The sequence below is a fragment of the Hypanus sabinus genome, chromosome 8 (assembly GCF_030144855.1).
Source record: "Hypanus sabinus isolate sHypSab1 chromosome 8, sHypSab1.hap1, whole genome shotgun sequence".
Taxonomy (NCBI): Eukaryota; Metazoa; Chordata; class Chondrichthyes; order Myliobatiformes; family Dasyatidae; genus Hypanus; species Hypanus sabinus.
Genome location: NC_082713.1, coordinates 92,985,127 through 93,001,641, shown reverse-complemented (window position 1 = coordinate 93,001,641; position 16,515 = coordinate 92,985,127).

Sequence of the window (16,515 nt, the reverse complement as noted above, 5' to 3'; positions counted from 1 at the left end):
TCAATGGCTGTTCCACTGTAAATGATACCAGGTAGGTTCCTGAATTCAGCTTGCGTTTGAGTATTCCATGGCACCGAGCACTCTACATGCAATATCTAGACAGTTCCAAATCACCCTGAGTAGATATGTACACAACCTTATCGCAAAAAGCATTGAAGAGAAAGTAAAGCATTCAACTCAATGGAGTATGCAGTTCAATTTTGCTGAAAACTAGTATGTGCTAACATGATGTAAATCTTCTTATTATACTCACAGAATGATTTAGGGTTGTCTGCAACCAATATTCTGAATTTAGTACCTAAGCTCCAGAAGTTACTTTCAGTAACATCACGTTCTCTACACAGTGGAACATTAGAGTTTACAGAACTAAATCAAGTCATTGGCAGTTCCACTCTAAATGTCAGCAGGTAGGTTCCTGAAGTCAGCTTCCATTTGAGTATTCCGTGGCACAGAGCACTCTACATGCAATATCTATACAGTTCCAAATCACCCTGAGTAGATATGTATACAACCTTATCACAAAATGCATTGAAGAGAAAGTAAGGCATTCAATTCAATGGAGTATGCAGTTCAATTTTGCTGAACACTTGTATGTGCTAACATGATGTAAATCTTCTTATTATACTCACAGTATGATTTAGGGTTGTCTGCAACCAGTTTTATGAGTGTGCTACCTAACCTCCAGAAGTTACTCTCAGTAACATCACTTTCTCTACACAGTGGAACATTAGCGTTTAGAGAACTTAGGAAAGTCATCGGCTGTTCCACTCTAAATGTTACCAGGTTGCTTCCTGAATTCAGCTTGCTTTTGAGTATTCCATGCAACTGAGCACTCTACATGCAATATCTATAACGTTCAAAGTCACACTGAGTAGTTATTTACACAAACCTATCATAAAATGCACTGAATAGAAAGTAATGCTTTCAACTCAATGGAGTGTACAGTTTAATTTTGCTTAAATCAAGTATGTGCTAACATGATGTATGCCTTATTGTTATACTCATCGTATGATTTAGGGTTGTCTGCAACCAATTTTCTGAATGTACTACCTAAGCTCCAGTAGTTACTTTCAGTAACATCACGTTCTCTACACCGTGGAACATTAACGTTTACAGAACTAAATCAAGTCATTGGCAGTTCCACTCTAAATGTCAGCAGCTAGGTTCCTGAAGTCAGCTTCCATTTGAGTATTCCATGGCACAGAGCACTCTGCATGCAATATCTATACAGTTCCAAATCACCCTGTGTAGATATGTACACAACCTTATCACAAAATGCATTGAAGAGAAAGTAAAGCATTCAACTCAATGGATTATGCAGTTCAATTTTGCTGAAAACTAGTATGTGCTAACATGATGTAAATCTTCTTATGATACTCACAGTATGATTTAGGGTTGTCTGCAACCTATTTTCTGAGTGTGCTACCTAGGCTCCAGAAGTTACTGTCAGTAACATCATGTTCTGTACATAGTGGAACATGAGAGTGTACAGAACTAAACCAAGAGATTGGCTGTTCCACTCTAAATGATACCAGGTAGGTTCCTGAATTCAGCTTGCACTTGAGTATTCCAAGGCCCTGAGCACTCTGCATGCAATATGTATACCGTTCCAAGTCACACTGAGTAGTTATGTTCAGAACGTTATCAAAAAATGCTGTGAATAGTAAGTAATGCATTCAACGCAATGGAGTATGCAGTTAAATTTTGCTGAAACTAGTATGTGCTAACATGATGCAAACCTTATTATTATACTCACCATATGATTTAGTGTAGTCTGCAGCCAATTTTATGAGTCTGCTACATAAGCTGCAGAAGTTACTGGCAGTAACATCACGATCTCTACACAGTGGAAAATTAGAGTTTACAGAACTAAACCAAGTCAATGGCTGTTCCACTGTAAATGATACCAGGTAGGTTCCTGAATTCAGCTTGCGTTTGAGTATTCCATGGCACTGAGCTCTCTACATGTAATATCTAGACAGTTGCAAATCACACTGAGTTGTTATGTACAGAACGTTATCACAAAATACATTGAATAGAACGTAATGCTTTCTACTCAATGGAGTGTACAGTTCAATTTTGCTTAAAACTAGTATGAGCTAACATGATGTAAACCTTATTATTTTACTCACCATATGATTCAGTGTAGTCTGCAACCAATTTTATGAGTCTGCTACATAAGCTCCAGAAGTTACTGGCAGTAATATCACGATCTCTATACAGTGGAACATTAACGTTTACAGAACTAAATCAAGTCAATGGCTGTTCCACTGTAAATGATACCAGGTAGGTTCCTGAATTCAGCTTGCATTTGAGTATTCCATGGCACCGAGCACTCTACATGCAATATCAAGACAGTTCCAAATCACCCTGAGTAGATATGTACACAACCTTATAGCAAAAAGCATTGAAGAGAAAGTAAAGCATTCAACTCAATGGAGTATGCAGTTCAATTTTGCTGAAAACTAGTATGTGCTCACATGATGTAAATCTTCTTATTATACTCACAGTATGATTTAGGGTTGTCTGCAACCAGTTTTATGAGTGTGCTACCTAACGTCCAGAAGTTACCCTCAGTAACATCACTTTCTCTACACAGTGGAAAATTAGCGTTTAGAGAACTTAGGAAAGTCATTGGCAGTTCCGCTCTAAATGTTACCAGGTAGGTTCCTGAAGTCTGCTTACATTTGAGTATTCCATGGCACTGAGTGCTCTACATGCAATCTCTATACAGTACCAACTCACCCTTTGTGATGTACACAGCCGTAACACAAAATGCATTGAATAGAAAGTAATCCTTTCAACTCAATGGAGTACGCAGTTCAATTTTGCTGAAACTAGTATGTTCCACCCTAATGTAAGCCTTATGATTATACTCACCTTATGATTTAGAGGCGTCTGCATCCAATTTTATGAGTGTGCTACTTAACATCCAGAAGTTACTTTCAGTAACATCACGTTGTCTACACAGTGGAACATTAGCGTTTACAGAACTTAAGAAAGTCATTGGCAGTTCCACTCTAAATGTTACCAGGTAGGTTCCTGAAATAAACTTGCTTTTGAGTATTCCATGCAACTGAGCACTCTACATGCAATATCTATAACGTTCAAAGTCACAGTGAGTAGTTATTTACACAAACCTATCATAAAATGCACTGAATAGAAAGTAATGCTTTCAGCTCAATGGAATAAGCAGTTCAATTTTACTGAAAACTGGTATTTGCTAACACGATGTAAATCTTATTATTATACTCACCATATGATTTAGGGTAGTCTGCAAAAATTTTATGAGTGTGCTACCTAAGCTCCAGAAGTTACTGTTAGTAACATCACGTTCTCTGCACAGTGGAACATCAGCGGTTACAGAAATAAAGCAAGTTATTGGTAGATCCACTCTAAATGTTGCCAGGGAGATTCCTGTATTCAGCTTGTATTTGAGTATTCTATGGCACTGAGTATTCTGCATCCAATATCTATACAGTTCCAAATCACCCTGAGTAGTTATGTACACATCCGTATCACCAAATGCATTGTATAGAAAGTAATGCTTTCAACTCAATGGAGTGTACAGTTCAATTTTGCTTAAAACTAGTATGAGCTAACATGATGTAAACATTATTATACTCACCATATGATTCAGTGTAGTCTGCAGCCAATTTTATGAGTCTGCTACATAAGCTGCAGAAGTTACTGGCAGTAACATCACGATCTCTACACAGTGGAAAATTAGAGTTTACAGAACTAAACCAAGTCAATGGCTGTTCCACTGTAAATGATACCAGGTAGGTTCCTGAATTCAGCTTGCGTTTGAGTATTCCATGGCACCGAGCACTCTACATGCAATATCTAGACAGTTCCAAATCACCCTGAGTAGATATGTACACAACCTTATCGCAAAAAGCATTGAAGAGAAAGTAAAGCATTCAACTCAATGGAGTATGCAGTTCAATTTTGCTGAAAACTAGTATGTGCTAACATGATGTAAATCTTCTTATTATACTCACAGAATGATTTAGGGTTGTCTGCAACCAATATTCTGAATTTAGTACCTAAGCTCCAGAAGTTACTTTCAGTAACATCACGTTCTCTACACAGTGGAACATTAGAGTTTACAGAACTAAATCAAGTCATTGGCAGTTCCACTCTAAATGTCAGCAGGTAGGTTCCTGAAGTCAGCTTCCATTTGAGTATTCCGTGGCACAGAGCACTCTACATGCAATATCTATACAGTTCCAAATCACCCTGAGTAGATATGTATACAACCTTATCACAAAATGCATTGAAGAGAAAGTAAGGCATTCAATTCAATGGAGTATGCAGTTCAATTTTGCTGAACACTAGTATGTGCTAACATGATGTAAATCTTCTTATTATACTCACAGTATGATTTAGGGTTGTCTGCAACCAGTTTTATGAGTGTGCTACCTAACCTCCAGAAGTTACTCTCAGTAACATCACTTTCTCTACACAGTGGAACATTAGCGTTTAGAGAACTTAGGAAAGTCATCGGCTGTTCCACTCTAAATGTTACCAGGTTGCTTCCTGAATTCAGCTTGCTTTTGAGTATTCCATGCAACTGAGCACTCTACATGCAATATCTATAACGTTCAAAGTCACACTGAGTAGTTATTTACACAAACCTATCATAAAATGCACTGAATAGAAAGTAATGCTTTCAACTCAATGGAGTGTACAGTTTAATTTTGCTTAAATCAAGTATGTGCTAACATGATGTATGCCTTATTGTTATACTCATCGTATGATTTAGGGTTGTCTGCAACCAATTTTCTGAATGTACTACCTAAGCTCCAGTAGTTACTTTCAGTAACATCACGTTCTCTACACCGTGGAACATTAACGTTTACAGAACTAAATCAAGTCATTGGCAGTTCCACTCTAAATGTCAGCAGCTAGGTTCCTGAAGTCAGCTTCCATTTGAGTATTCCATGGCACAGAGCACTCTGCATGCAATATCTATACAGTTCCAAATCACCCTGTGTAGATATGTACACAACCTTATCACAAAATGCATTGAAGAGAAAGTAAAGCATTCAACTCAATGGATTATGCAGTTCAATTTTGCTGAAAACTAGTATGTGCTAACATGATGTAAATCTTCTTATGATACTCACAGTATGATTTAGGGTTGTCTGCAACCTATTTTCTGAGTGTGCTACCTAGGCTCCAGAAGTTACTGTCAGTAACATCATGTTCTGTACATAGTGGAACATGAGAGTGTACAGAACTAAACCAAGAGATTGGCTGTTCCACTCTAAATGATACCAGGTAGGTTCCTGAATTCAGCTTGCACTTGAGTATTCCAAGGCCCTGAGCACTCTGCATGCAATATGTATACCGTTCCAAGTCACACTGAGTAGTTATGTTCAGAACGTTATCAAAAAATGCTGTGAATAGTAAGTAATGCATTCAACGCAATGGAGTATGCAGTTAAATTTTGCTGAAACTAGTATGTGCTAACATGATGCAAACCTTATTATTATACTCACCATATGATTTAGTGTAGTCTGCAGCCAATTTTATGAGTCTGCTACATAAGCTGCAGAAGTTACTGGCAGTAACATCACGATCTCTACACAGTGGAAAATTAGAGTTTACAGAACTAAACCAAGTCAATGGCTGTTCCACTGTAAATGATACCAGGTAGGTTCCTGAATTCAGCTTGCGTTTGAGTATTCCATGGCACTGAGCTCTCTACATGTAATATCTAGACAGTTGCAAATCACACTGAGTTGTTATGTACAGAACGTTATCACAAAATACATTGAATAGAACGTAATGCTTTCTACTCAATGGAGTATGCCGTTCAATTTTGCTGAAACTAGTATGTGCCAACATGATGTAAACCTTATTATTATGCTCAGCATATGATTTAGAGTAGTCTACAACCAATTTTATGTGTGTGCTACCTAACCTCCAAATGTTACTGTCAGTAGCATCACGTTCTCCACACAGTGGAACATTAGCGTTTACAGAACTTAAGAAAGTCATTCGCAGTTCCACTCTAAATGTTACCAGGTAAGTTCCTGTATTCAGCTTGCTTATGAGTATTCCATGGCACAGAGCACTCTACATGCAATATCTATACAGTTCCAAGTCACACGGAGTAGTTATGTGCACAACCGTAATACCAAATGCATTGAATAGAAAGTAATGCTTTCAACTCAATGGAGTCTACAGTTTAATTTTGCTTAAATCAAGTATGTGCTAACATGATGTATGCCTTATTATTATACTCACCGTATGATTTAGGGTTGTCTGCAACCAATTTTCTGAATGTACTACCTAAGCTCCAGAAGTTACTTTCAGTAACATCACGTTCTCTGCACAGTGGAACATCAGCGGTTACAGAAATAAAGCAAGTTATTGGTAGTTCCACTCTAAATGTTGCCAGGTAGATTCCTGTATTCAGCTTGTATTTGAGTATTCTATGGCACTGAGTATTCTGCATGCAATATCTATACAGTTCCAAATCACGCTGAGTAGTTATGTACACATCCGTATCACCAAATGCATTGTATAGAAAGTAATACTTTCAACTCAATGGAGTGTACAGTTCAATTTTGCTTAAAACTAGTATGAGCTAACATGATGTAAACCTTATTATTATACTCACCAGATGATTTACTGTAGTCTGCAACCAATTTTATGAGTCTGCTGCATAAGCTGCAGAAGTTACTGGCAGTAACATCACGATGTCTGCAGAGTGGAACATTAGAGTTTACAGAACTAAACCAAGTCAATGGCTGTTCCACTGTAAATGATACCAGGTAGGTTCCTGAATTCAGCTTGTGTTTGAGTATTCCATGGCACCGAGCACTCTACATGCAATATCTAGACAGTTCCAAGTCACACTGAGTAGTTATGTGCACACCCGTATCACCAAATGCATTGAATAGAAAGTAATGCTTTCAACTCAATGGAGTGTACAGTTTAATTTTGCTTAAATCAAGTATGTGCTAACATGATATATGCCTTATTATTATACTCACCGTATGATTTAGGGTTGTCTGCAACCAATTTTCTGAATGTACTACCTAAGCTCCAGTAGTTACTTTCAGTAACATCACGTTCTCTACACAGTGGAACATTAACGTTTACAGAACTAAATCAAGTCATTGGCAGTTCCACTCTAAATGTCAGCAGCTAGGTTCCTGAAGTCAGCTTCCATTTGAGTATTCCATGGCACCGAGCACTCTACATGTAATATCTAGACAGTTGCAAATCACAGTGAGTTGTTATGTCCAGAACGTTATCACAAAATACATTCTATAGAACGTAATGCTTTCTACTCAATGGAGTATGCCGTTCAATTTTGCTGAAACTAGTATGTGCCAACATGATGTAAACCTTATTATTATGCTCAGCATATGATTTAGAGTAGTCTACTACCAATTTTATGTGTGTGCTACCTAACCTCCAAATGTTACTGTCAGTAGCATCACGTTCTCCACACAGTGGAACATTAGCGTTTACAGAACTAAACCAAGTCAATGGCTGTTCCACTGTAAATGATACCAGGTAGTTTCCTGAATTCAGCTTGTGTTTGAGTATTCCATGGCACCGAGCACTCTGCATGGAATATCTATACAGTTCAAAGTCACACTGAGTAGTTATGTGCACACCCGTATCACCAAATGCATTGAATAGAAAGTAATGCTTTCAACTCAATGGACTGTACAGTTTAATTTTGCTTAAATCAAGTATGTGATAACATGATCTATGCCTTATTATTATACTCACCGTATGATTTAGGGTTGTCTGCAACCAATATTCTGAATGTACTACCTAAGCTCCAGTAGTTACTTTCAGTAACATCACGTTCTCTACACCGTGGAACATTAACGTTTACAGAACTAAATCAAGTCATTGGCAGTTCCACTCTAAATGTCAGCAGCTAGGTTCCTGAAGTCAGCTTCCATTTGAGTATTCCATGGCACAGAGCACTCTGCATGCAATATCTATACAGTTCCAAATCACCCTGTGTAGATATGTACACAACCTTATCACAAAATGCATTGAAGAGAAAGTAAAGCATTCAACTCAATGGATTATGCAGTTCAATTTTGCTGAAAACTAGTATGTGCTAACATGATGTAAATCTTCTTATGATACTCACAGTATGATTTAGGGTTGTCTGCAACCTATTTTCTGAGTGTGCTACCTAGGCTCCAGAAGTTACTGTCAGTAACATCATGTTCTGTACATAGTGGAACATGAGAGTGTACAGAACTAAACCAAGAGATTGGCTGTTCCACTCTAAATGATACCAGGTAGGTTCCTGAATTCAGCTTGCACTTGAGTATTCCAAGGCCCTGAGCACTCTGCATGCAATATGTATACCGTTCCAAGTCACACTGAGTAGTTATGTTCAGAACGTTATCAAAAAATGCTGTGAATAGTAAGTAATGCATTCAACGCAATGGAGTATGCAGTTAAATTTTGCTGAAACTAGTATGTGCTAACATGATGCAAACCTTATTATTATACTCACCATATGATTTAGTGTAGTCTGCAGCCAATTTTATGAGTCTGCTACATAAGCTGCAGAAGTTACTGGCAGTAACATCACGATCTCTACACAGTGGAAAATTAGAGTTTACAGAACTAAACCAAGTCAATGGCTGTTCCACTGTAAATGATACCAGGTAGGTTCCTGAATTCAGCTTGCGTTTGAGTATTCCATGGCACTGAGCTCTCTACATGTAATATCTAGACAGTTGCAAATCACACTGAGTTGTTATGTACAGAACGTTATCACAAAATACATTGAATAGAACGTAATGCTTTCTACTCAATGGAGTATGCCGTTCAATTTTGCTGAAACTAGTATGTGCCAACATGATGTAAACCTTATTATTATGCTCAGCATATGATTTAGAGTAGTCTACAACCAATTTTATGTGTGTGCTACCTAACCTCCAAATGTTACTGTCAGTAGCATCACGTTCTCCACACAGTGGAACATTAGCGTTTACAGAACTTAAGAAAGTCATTCGCAGTTCCACTCTAAATGTTACCAGGTAAGTTCCTGTATTCAGCTTGCTTATGAGTATTCCATGGCACAGAGCACTCTACATGCAATATCTATACAGTTCCAAGTCACACGGAGTAGTTATGTGCACAACCGTAATACCAAATGCATTGAATAGAAAGTAATGCTTTCAACTCAATGGAGTCTACAGTTTAATTTTGCTTAAATCAAGTATGTGCTAACATGATGTATGCCTTATTATTATACTCACCGTATGATTTAGGGTTGTCTGCAACCAATTTTCTGAATGTACTACCTAAGCTCCAGAAGTTACTTTCAGTAACATCACGTTCTCTGCACAGTGGAACATCAGCGGTTACAGAAATAAAGCAAGTTATTGGTAGTTCCACTCTAAATGTTGCCAGGTAGATTCCTGTATTCAGCTTGTATTTGAGTATTCTATGGCACTGAGTATTCTGCATGCAATATCTATACAGTTCCAAATCACGCTGAGTAGTTATGTACACATCCGTATCACCAAATGCATTGTATAGAAAGTAATACTTTCAACTCAATGGAGTGTACAGTTCAATTTTGCTTAAAACTAGTATGAGCTAACATGATGTAAACCTTATTATTATACTCACCAGATGATTTACTGTAGTCTGCAACCAATTTTATGAGTCTGCTGCATAAGCTGCAGAAGTTACTGGCAGTAACATCACGATGTCTGCAAGGTGGAACATTAGAGTTTACAGAACTAAACCAAGTCAATGGCTGTTCCACTGTAAATGATACCAGGTAGGTTCCTGAATTCAGCTTGTGTTTGAGTATTCCATGGCACCGAGCACTCTACATGCAATATCTAGACAGTTCCAAGTCACACTGAGTAGTTATGTGCACACCCGTATCACCAAATGCATTGAATAGAAAGTAATGCTTTCAACTCAATGGAGTGTACAGTTTAATTTTGCTTAAATCAAGTATGTGCTAACATGATATATGCCTTATTATTATACTCACCGTATGATTTAGGGTTGTCTGCAACCAATTTTCTGAATGTACTACCTAAGCTCCAGTAGATACTTTCAGTAACATCACGTTCTCTACACAGTGGAACATTAACGTTTACAGAACTAAATCAAGTCATTGGCAGTTCCACTCTAAATGTCAGCAGCTAGGTTCCTGAAGTCAGCTTCCATTTGAGTATTCCATGGCACCGAGCACTCTACATGTAATATCTAGACAGTTGCAAATCACAGTGAGTTGTTATGTCCAGAACGTTATCACAAAATACATTCAATAGAACGTAATGCTTTCTACTCAATGGAGTATGCCGTTCAATTTTGCTGAAACTAGTATGTGCCAACATGATGTAAACCTTATTATTATGCTCAGCATATGATTTAGAGTAGTCTACTACCAATTTTATGTGTGTGCTACCTAACCTCCAAATGTTACTGTCAGTAGCATCACGTTCTCCACACAGTGGAACATTAGCGTTTACAGAACTAAACCAAGTCAATGGCTGTTCCACTGTAAATGATACCAGGTAGTTTCCTGAATTCAGCTTGTGTTTGAGTATTCCATGGCACCGAGCACTCTGCATGGAATATCTATACAGTTCAAAGTCACACTGAGTAGTTATGTGCACACCCGTATCACCAAATGCATTGAATAGAAAGTAATGCTTTCAACTCAATGGACTGTACAGTTTAATTTTGCTTAAATCAAGTATGTGATAACATGATCTATGCCTTATTATTATACTCACCGTATGATTTAGGGTTGTCTGCAACCAATATTCTGAATGTACTACCTAAGCTCCAGAAGTTACTTTCAGTAACATCACGTTCTCTACACAGTGGAACATTAACGTTTACAGAACTAAATCAAGTCATTGGCAGTTCCACTCTAAATGTCAGCAGCTAGGTTCCTGAAGTCAGCTTCCATTTGAGTATTCCATGGCACAGAGCACTCTACATGCAATATCTATACAGTTCCAAATCACCCTGTGTAGATATGTACACAACCTTATCACAAAATGCATTGAAGAGAAAGTAAAGCATTCAACTCAATGGAGTATGCAGTTCAATTTTGCTGAAAACTAGTATGTGCTAACATGATGTAAATCTTCTTATGATAATCACAGTATGATTTAGGTTTGTCTGCAACCTATTTTCTGAGTGTGCTACCTAGGTTCCAGAAGTTACTGTCAGTAACATCATGTTCTCTACACAGTGGAACATGAGTGTACAGAACTAAACCAAGAGATTGGCTGTTCCACTCTAAATGATACCAGGTAGGTTCCTGAATTCAGCTTGCACTTGAGTATTTCAAGGCCCTGAGTACTCTGCATGCAATATGTATACCGTTCCAAGTCACACTGAGTAGTTATGTTCAGAACGTTATCAAAAAATGCTGTGAATAGTAAGTAATGCATTCAACGCAATGGAGTATGCAGTTAAATTTTGCTGAAACTAGTATGTGCTAACATGATGCAAACATTATTATAATCACCATATGATTTAGAGTAGTCTGCAACAAGTTTTATGAGTGTGCTACCTAACCTCCAGAAGTTACTCTCAGTAACATCACTTTCTCTACACAGTGGAACATTAGCGTTTACAGAACTTAGGAAAGTCATTGGCAGTTCCACTCTAAATGTTACCAGGTAGGTTCCTGAAGACTGCTTACATTTGAGTATTCCATGGCACTGAGTGCTCGGCATGCAATCTCTATACAGTACCAACACACCCTGAGTTGTGATGTACACAGCCGTAACACAAAATGCATTGAAGAGAAAGTAATCCTTACAACTCAATGGAGTACGCAGTTCAATTTTGCTGAAACTAGTATGTTCCACCCTAATGTAAGCCTTATTATTATAGTCACCATATGAATTAGAGTAGTCTGCATCCAATTTTATGAGAGTGCTACCTAACATCCAGAAGTTACTTTCAGTAACATCACGTTGTCTACACAGTGGATCATTAGCGTTTACAGAACTTAGGAAAGTCATTGGCAGTTCCACTCTAAATGTTACCAGGTAGGTTCCTGAAGACTGCTTACATTTGAGTATTCCATGGCACTGAGTGCTCGGCATGCAATCTCTATACAGTACCAACACACCCTGAGTTGTGATGTACACAGCCGTAACACAAAATGCATTGAAGAGAAAGTAATCCTTACAACTCAATGGAGTACGCATTTCAATTTTGCTGAAACTAGTATGTTCCACCCTAATGTAAGCCTTATTATTATAGTCACCATATGAATTAGAGTAGTCTGCATCCAATTTTATGAGAGTGCTACCTAACATCCAGAAGTTACTTTCAGTAACATCACGTTGTCTACACAGTGGATCATTAGCGTTTACAGAACTTAAGAAAGTCATTGGCAGTTCCACTCTAAATGTTACCAGGTAGGTACCTGAATTCAGCTTGCTTTTGAGTATTCCATGCAACTGAGCACTCTACATGCAATATCTATAATGTTCAAAGTCACACTGAGTAGTTATTTACACAAACCTATCATAAAATGCACTGAATAGAAAGTAATGCTTTCAGCGCAATGGAATATGCAGTTCAATTTTACTGAAAACTGGTATTTGCTAACATGATGTAAATCTTATTATTATACTCACCATATGATTTAGGGTAGTTTGCAAATAATTTTATGAGTATGCTACCTAACCTCCAGAAATTACTCTTAGTAAAATCACGTTCTCTGCACAGTGGAACATCAGCGGTTACAGAAATAAAGCAAGTTATTGGTAGTTCCACTCTAAATGTTGCCAGGTAGATTCCTGTATTCAGCTTGCATTTGAGTATTCCACGGCACAGAGCCCTCTACATGCAATATCTATACAGTTCCAAATCACCCTGAGTAGATATGCACACAACCTTATCACAAAATGCATTGAAGTGAAAGTAAAGCATTCAACTCAATAGAGTATGTAGTTCAATTTTGCTGAAAACTAGTATGTGCTAACATGATGTAAATCTTCTTATTATACTCACAGTATGATTTAGGGTTGTCTGCAACCAAGTTTCTGAGTGTGCTACCTAGGCTCCAGAAGTTACAGTCAGTAGCATCATGTTTTCTACACAGTGGAACATGAGACTGTACAGAACTAAACCAAGAGATTGGCTGTTCCACTCTAAATGATACCAGGTAGGTTCCTGAATTCAGATTGCACTTGAGTATTCCAAGGCACTGAGCTCTCTGCATGCAATCTCTATAACGTTCAAAGTCACACTGAGTATTTATTTGCACAAACCTATCATAAAATGCACTGAAAAGAAAGTAATGCTTTCAGCTCAATGGAATATGCAGTTCAATTTTACTGAAAAGTGGTATTTGCTAACATGATGTAAATCTTATTATTATAGTCACCATATGATGTAGGGTAGTCTGCAACCTATTTTCTGAGTGTGCTACCTAGGCTCCAGAAGTTACTGTCAGTAACATCATGTTCTCTACACAGTGGAACATGAGTGTACAGAACTAAACCAAGAGATTGGCTGTTCCACTCTAAATGATACCAGGTAGGTTCCTGAATTCAGCTTGCACTTGAGTATTTCAAGGCCCTGAGCACTCTGCATGCAATATGTATACCGTTCCAAGTCACACTGAGTAGTTATGTTCAGAACGTTATCAAAAAATGCATTGAAGAGAAAGTAAAGCATTCAACTCAATGGAGTATGCAGTTCAATTTTGCTGAAAACTAGTATGTGCTAACATGATGCAAACCTTATTATGATACTCACAGTATGATTTAGAGTAGTCTGCAACCAGTTTTATGAGTGTGCTACCTAACCTCCAGAAGTTACTCTCAGTATCATCACTTTCTCTACACAGTGGAACATTAGCGTTTACAGAACTTAGGAAAGTCATTGGCAGTTCCACTCTAAATGTTACCAGGTAGGTTCCTGAAGACTGCTTACATTTGAGTATTCCATGGCACTGAGTGCTCTGCATGCAATCTCTATACAGTACCAACTCACCCTGAGTTGTGATGTACACAGCCGTAAGACAAAATGCATTGAAGAGAAAGTAATCCTTACAACTCAATAGAGTACGCAGTTCAATTTTGCTGAAACTAGTATGTTCCACTCTAATGTAAGCCTTATTATTATACTCACCATATGATTTAGAGTAGTCTGCATCCAATTTTATGAGTGTGCTACCTAACATCCAGAAGATACTTTCAGTAACATCACGTTGTCTACACAGTGGATCATTAGCGTTTACAGAACTTAAGAAAGTCATTGGCAGTTCCACTCTAAATGTTACCAGGTAGGTACCTGAATTCAGCTTGCTTTTGAGTATTCCATGCAACTGAGCACTCTACATGCAATATCTATAACGTTCAAAGTCACACTGAGTAGTTATTTACACAAACCTATCATAAAATGCACTGAATAGAAAGTACTGCTTTCAGCTCAATGGAATATGCAGTTCAATTTTACTGAAAACTGGTATTTGCTAACATGCTGTAAATCTTATTATTATTCTCACCATATGATTTAGATAAGTCTGCAAACAATTTTATGAATGTGCTACCTAAGCTCCAGAAGTTACTGTTAGTAACATCACGTTCTCTGCACAGTGGAACATCAGCGGTTACAGAAATAAAGCAAGTTATTGGTAGTTCCACTCTAAATGTTGCCAGGTAGATTCCTGTATTCAGCTTGTATTTGAGTATTCTATGGCACTGAGTATTCTGCATGCAATAACTATACAGTTCCAAATCACCCTGAGTAGTTATGTACACATCCGTATCGCCAAATGCATTGTATAGAAAGTAATGCTTTCAACTGAATGGAGGGTACAGTTCAATTTTGCTTAAAACTAGTATGTGCTAACATGATGTAAACCTTATTATTATACTCACCATATGATTTAGTGTAGTCTGCAACCAATTTTATGAGTCTGCTACATAAGCTCCAGAAGTTACTGGCAGTAACATCACGATCTCTACACAGTGGAACATTAGAGTTCACAGAACTAAACCAAGTCAATGGCTGTTCCACTGTAAATGATATCAGGTAGGTTCCTGAATTCAGCTTGCGTTTGAGTATTCAATGGCACCGAGCACTCTACATGCAATGTCTAGACCGTTCCAAATCACACTGAGTTGTTATGTACAGAACGTTATCACAAAATGCATTGAATAGAACGTAATGCTTTCTACTCAATGGAGTATGCCGTTCAATTCTGCGGAAACTATTATGTGCCATCATGATGTAAACCTTATTATTATTCTCACCATATGATTTAGAGTAGTCTACAACCAATTTTATGAGTGTGCTACCTAACCTCCAAATGTTACGTTCAGTAGCATCACGTTCTCTACACAGTGGAACATTAGCGTTTACGGAACTTAAGAAAGTCATTGGCAGATCCACTCTAAATGTTACCAGGTAGGTTCCTGAATTCAGCTTGCTTTTGAGTATTCCATGCAACTGAGCACTCTACATGCAATATCTATAACGTTCAAAGTCACACTGAGTAGTTATTTACCCAAACCTATCATAAAATGCACTGAATAGAAAGTACTGCTTTCAGCTCAATGGAATTTGCAGTTCAATTTTACTGAAAACTGGTATTTGCTAACATGATGTAAATCTTATTATTATACTCACCATATGATTTAGGGTAGTCTGCAAACAATTTTATGAATGTGCTACCTAAACTCCAGAAGTTACTGTTAGTAACATCACGTTCTCTGCACAGTGGAACATCAGCGGTTACAGAAATAAAGCAAGTTATTGGTAGTTCCACTCTAAATGTTGCCAGGTAGATTCCTGTATTCAGCTTGTATTTGAGTATTCTATGGCACTGAGTATTCTGCATGCAATATCTACACAGTTCCAAATCACCCTGAGTAGTTATGTATACATCCGTATCACCAAAAGCATCGTATAGAAAGTAATGCTTTCAACTCAATGGAGTATGCCGTTCAACTCTGCGGAAACTAGTATGTGCCATCATGATGTAAACCTTATTATTATTCTCACCATATGATTTAGAGTAGTCTACAACCAATTTTATGAGTGTGCTACCTAACCTCCAAATGTTACTGTCAGTAGCATCACGTTCTCTACACAGTGGAACATTAGCGTTTACGGAACTTAAGAAAGTCATTGGCAGATCCACTCTAAATGTTACCAGGTAGATATCTGTATTCAGCTTGCATTTGAGTATTCCATGGCACAGAGCACTCGACATGCAATATCTATACAGTTCCAAATCACCCTGAGTAGATATGCACACAACCTTATCACAAAATGCATTGAAGAGAAAGTAAAGCATTCAACTCAATGGAGTATGCAGTTCAATTTTGCTGAAAACTAGTATGTGCTAACATGATGTAAATCTTCTTATTATACTCACAGTATGATTTAGGGTTGTCTGCAACCAAGTTTCTGAGTGTGCTACCTAGGCTCCAGAAGTTACTGTCAGTAACATCATGTTCTCTACACAGTGGAACATGAGAGTGTACAGAACTAAAGCAA